Consider the following 6,000-nt stretch of genomic DNA (forward strand, 5'->3'; position numbering starts at 1 on the left):
TGTTACAGAATTAAGTTCATCGTTGGTTAAGAATCGGATATATAACAGTGACTTAATACTCACAACTTTCCCTGGAGGCCCAGGAGGACCAACCAGTCCACGGAATCCTGTGGGACCCTACAATAGAACAGGACAATCAGCACAAATAAAGGAAAAAACCATCCATTAATAAAACGGAGCAGAATAGTCATGCGAGAAACACAGCAATAGTGTTGGCTGTTGATATTTGCTCACTGGCTGTGATCAGCAGACCAGGAAACACTCAGTGTCCTTGGCGCTGTTACTCTGGCTCGTGTGTGTGGATTTCCAAAAAGGTGCCATGACATGTTTACAACCAGAACCACCATTGGTGGCTGTGCCTTCAGCTGCCTGGGCCCCAAACTCTTGAATTCCCTCCCTAAACCTCTGCACCCCTCTACCTCTCCCCGTTTCTTTAAGATGCTCCGTAAAACCCATCTCTTGGACCAAATGTTTGGTCACCTGTCCAAATATCTCATGCTTTAGCTCAGTGTCAATTCTTTGCTTGATTTATGCTCCTGTGATGCACCGTGAGACATTGTGCTAGGTTAAAGGTGCTATATAATTGCAGGTTGTTGTATGAATGGTGCAGTGCTGATAAAGTTAACAGCTTTACGAAAGTGAGACACCAGCGTAAAAAAAAGCCCAGTCGTTCACTTACTCTGTTACCAGAAGGACCAGGTTTGCCAAGAAGGCCCCTCAAACCTCGAGGACCCTGCGGAATGAATAGAATAGTCTGATTTAACACCCACTCCTCACAATCCAACACGAAATATTCCAGCATTTTAGCAGCATCACAATACTGTGTCCCAAGACAGTCGTTTTAACAATGTGAACCTTTTTCAGGATTATGCTATTCCTTTCTGGAATACTTATATTTTCTCCCTATTTGTCCCATTTTAACCTGTTCAAACCATTGATATTGACTCATGGGTAGTTATCCTGCCTCCGAGTCAGAAGGCGAAGGTGCGAACCCGACCCCACACAGCCCCAGTGAGTGGAAACCAGAATCAGCTCTCTAAATACTGGGCTGACATCCCAACAGGGGACTGATTGCCCAGAGAGAATGACCACTGGCTCAGGGGTAGTCTTGCTGCTGGAGTCGGAGGAGTTTGATACAAACTTCGCTCCATACGGCCTTGGAGATTGCAGCAATGGCTCTGCACAATGGGTTCATATCCAGTTGGGGAGGACTCATGTCCGATGGGTGTGTGTGACCCTTTATGCCATTGTGATGTGTGGCCTACAGCCAAAGGCACTTCAAAGTGTGCGGATGATAAGAAACTTGGAAGCATTGTGAACTGTAAGGAGGATAGTGTAGAACTTTAAAAGGACATAGGCAAGTTGGTGGAATGAGCAGACAGGTGGCAGATGAAATTCAATGCAGAGAAGTGTGAAGTGTTTCATTTTGATAGGAAGAACATGGAGAGACAATATAAAATAAAGATTACAATTCTAAAGGGGATGCAGGAGCAGAGGGACCTGGGTGTATAGGTTGTGACGAAAACCACACCTGCCAAAATGAGACATATTAATTTTGTCATATGGAACATTATTTTTGAACTTTTACTGGACTTGAAATAACTTGTTTAAAAAGACCACAACAGTGGCTGAAAACATGGCTGCACATTTGCTTTCTAAAGGACAGTGGATAAAAACATGGCTGCACATTTGCATTCTAAAGGATAGCGGATGAAAACATGGCTGCACATTTGTATCTAAAAGACAGTTGCCTGGAAAAGACAATGGGAGTGCCTCCCTGATTCAATTAGCCAGATGGATTTTGATCAAGAGAACTTGAATGTGTAAAAGCCAGCATTCCACCCCCACCCCTCCCCCACCCACCTCCCCCACCCCTACCCCCACCTCCCCACCAACAGTGTCTAGTAAGCTTGGGGAAAATCCACAAACCTCGCTGGAGAGGTTGTTCCCAATAAGGAGACAGTCACATGACTAGCCTGCTGGCAACCGGGGGGATTTCTGAATTGTGCCACACAGAAAGGAACAGACTGCAATTTGAAGACCAATACGAAGGAAGGCCTCTCCCTGCCTCTGTCTCTCACGCAAAGTTCCAGGGACCCATGGAAGTAACGCAAGCCTCAAGATAGACCAGCGAAACAAGTTTGAAAGTGTGCACTGGGCCCAATGAGAACTGCAAGACTTAACTTTAATCAAAGACTTTACATCAAACCCAAAGCCAGTTACTGAACTCCAGCTATTGCTTCAAACCCTTTCCCCTTTAATTCTTTCTCTTCCTCGGTCTCTATTTGCATGTGTTTATCACATTTGCATGTCTTTATCACGTATGCATGTCTTTATCACGTATGCATGTCTTTATCACGTATGCATGTGTTTATCACGTATGCATGCTAGCGTGGTCGCGTCATGTATTTTTAGTAGTTTTAACTGAATTAGAGTTTTTAGGTTATGGCCGGCATGACGCGACGGGCTGAATGGCCTCTTTCTGTGCTGTAATGTTTCTATGGTTCTGAGGTTAATATATACCTTTCTTGTTTAAATCTGAGAAAATCTGTCTGGTTGGTTTTTTTGCCAGTACAATTAGAGAGCAGTGAACAAGGACTGACTGAGGGGGAAGCTAAAACACAGTGTTTTAAAAATTAAACCCTGTTACAGCCAAACCAGGAAAAGGCTGAGAGGGAACCCTTAGACCCCTTTCTCACCTGGTCGTAACAATGTGCATAAATCATTGAAGGTGGCAGGACAGGTCAATAAAGCATACAGTATCCAGGGCTTTATTAATAGGGGCATAGAGTCTAACAGCAAGGAGGTTATGTTGAACTTGTATAAGATACTAGCTCAGTATCAGTTGGAGTATTGCAATCAGTTCTGGGCGCCGCACTTTAGGAAAGATGTGAAGGCATTGGAGAGAGTGCAGAAAAGATTCACGACAATGGTTCCAGGGATGAGGAACTTCAGTTATGAAGATAGATTGGAGAAGTTAGGCCTGATTTCCTTGAAGAGAAGGCCAAGAGGTGATTTGATCGAAGTATTCAAAATCATGAGGGTTCTGGACAGAGTAGATAGAGAGAAACTGTTCCCACTTGTGAAAAGATCAGGAATGAGAGGGCACAGATTTAAAGTAATTGGTAAAAGAAGCAAAAAAGTGACATGAGGAAAATCTTTTCACACAGCGAGTGGTTAAGGTCTGGAATGCGCTACCTGAGAGTGTGGTGGATGCAGGTTCAATTGAAGCATTCAAAAGGGAATTAGACAGTGATATGAAAACAAAGAATGTGCAGGTTTACGGGGAGAAGGCGGGGGAATGGCACTAAGTCAATTGCTCATTTGGAAAGCTGGTGCAGACACGATGGGCTGAATGGCCTCCTTCTGTGCTGTAATGATTCTTTGACGCTGCTGGGACAGCTGTGGTCCAGTGGCTAGCACTCTTGCATCTGAGTCAGCAGGTTGTGGATTCAAGCCCACTCTAGTGGCTTGAACGCACACAATCCAGGCTGATACTCCCAGTGCCAGAATGAGGGAATGCTGCACTATCAAAGGTGCTGTCCTTTGGAGGAGACATTAAACCACGGGCCATCTACCTTCCACCACCAAATCACGTTTGACAAATTTATGAGTTTTGAGGATGTAACTAGTAGGGTCAATAAAGGGAAACCAGTAGATGCAGTATATCTGGATTTCCAAAAGGCATTCGATAAGGTGCCAGACAAAAGGTTAATAGGCAAGATAAGGGCTCTTGGAGTTGGGGTAATGTACTAGCATGAATGGAGGATTGGTTAACAGACAGGAAGAAGACAGTAGGGATAAATGGGGCATTTTCAAGTTGGCAGGCTCCTTGAGTGAGTGTGCAAAGATCAGTGCTGGGGCCTCAGCTATTTACTATCTATATTCATGACTTAGATGAAGAGACCAAGAGTAATGTATCTCAATTGTATCACGATACAAAGTTAGATGGGAATGCAAGCAGCAAGGACACAAAGAGGCTGTAAAGAGATATAGGCAGGTTAAGTCAGTGGGTGACAAGGTGGCAGATGGAGTATAATGCGGGGAAGTGTGAGATTATTCACTTTGGTAGCAAGAACAGAAAACAGAATATTTTTAAAAGGCATGAAACTTTTAACGGTTGATGTTCAGAGGGACTTGGGCGGACTTGTGAAAGGATCACAGAAAGTAAGCTTGCAGGTACTGCAAGCAATTAGGAATACAAATGGCATGTTGGCCTTTATTTCAAGGGAATTGGAGTACAAGAATAAGGGAGTCTTGCTATAATTGTATGGTGCTTTGGTGAGACCATACCTGGAGTACTGTGGTCTCCATATCTAAGGAAGGATATACTTGCCTTGGAGGCAGTACAGTGAAGTTTCAGTAGATTGATTCCTGGGATTAGAGGGTTGTCCTATGATGAGAGACTGAGTAAATTGGGCCTATACTCTCTGTAGTTTAGAAGAATGAGAGGTGATCTCAAAGAAACACACAAGATTCTGAGGGGGGTTGACACTAAGAGGTTGTTTTCCCTGGCTGGAGAATCTACAACATGGGGGCAGAGTCTCAGGATAAGGCGTCAATCGTTTAGCGACTGAAATGAGGAGAAATTTCTTCACTCAGAAGGTTGCGAATCTTTGGAATTGTCTAATCCAGAAGGTTGTGGATGCTCCATTGTTGAGTATATTTAAGAATGACATCGATAGGTTTTGGATCTCTCAGGGAATCAAGGGATATGGAGAGCAGGCGGGAAATTGGACTTGAGATAGAAGATCAGCCATGATTGTATTTAATGGTGGAGCAGGCTCAAGGTGCCGAATGACCTACTCCTATGATGTTTTCATGTTCTCTCAGGTGGTAAAAGATCCCATGGCCACTATTTTGAAGAAGAGCAGGGAAGTTCCCTCCGGTGTCCTGGCCAATATTTAACTCTTAACCATCATCACTAAAACAGATTATCTGGTCTTTATCACGCTCCTGTTTGTGGGAAACTGCTGTGTGAAAATTGACTGCCATGTTTCCTAAATTATTATTCTGACATAAGTGGCAAGTAATATTCCCACCACACAAGTACCAGGCAATGACCCACTCCAACAAGAGATAAAACTAACCAACTCCCCTTGAAGTTCAACAGCATTACCATCGCTGAATCCCCCACCGTCAACATCCTGGGGGTTACCATTGACCAGAAACTGAACAGGAGCAGAGTCATAAATACTATGGCTACAAGAGCAGGTCAGAGGCTGTGAGTTCTGTGGTGAGTAACTCACCTCCTGACTCCCCAAAGCCTGTCCACCATCTACAAGGAGCATGATGGAATACTCTCCAATGGCCTGGATGAGTGCAGCTCCAACAACACTCAAGGAGCTCGACCCCATACAGGACAAAGCAGCCCACTTGATTGGCACCCCATCCACCACCTTAAATATTCATTCTCTCCACCACTGGCGTACAGTGGCAGCAGTGTGTACCATCTATAAGATGTGCTGCAGCAACTTGCCAAGCCTCCTTCTACAGCACCTTCCAAACCCGCAACATCTACAACCTAGAATGACAAGGGCAGCAGATGCATGGGAACACCACCACCTGCAAGTTCCCCTCCAAGCCGCACACCATCCTGACTTGGAACTATATCGCCATTCTTTCAATATCACTGGGACAAAATCCTGGAACTCCCTCCCTAACAGCGCTGTTGTTGTGCCTACACCCCACAGACTGCAGCAGTTCTAGAAGGCAGCTCACTACCACCTTCCCAAGAGCAATTCGGGATGAGCAACAACAATTGCTGGCCAGCAATGCCCACATCCCAGGAATGAATATAAAAAAAAGAAGTGTCTACACAAGAACTTAATTGGTTGAAAAGCACTTTGGGATATCCCAAGGTCATGAAAGGTGCTATATAAATGGGGAAGATGAACTGAATGTTTCTTTCTGGGCTGTGGTGCAGATCAGCTTTAACTAGTTTGGACATGACCAGAAACAGCAACATGATGGGAGCCAGGAAACTGCATCAGGAAAGGA

Source organism: Heterodontus francisci, chromosome 16 (genome assembly GCF_036365525.1).
Source record: "Heterodontus francisci isolate sHetFra1 chromosome 16, sHetFra1.hap1, whole genome shotgun sequence".
NCBI lineage: Eukaryota > Metazoa > Chordata > Chondrichthyes > Heterodontiformes > Heterodontidae > Heterodontus > Heterodontus francisci.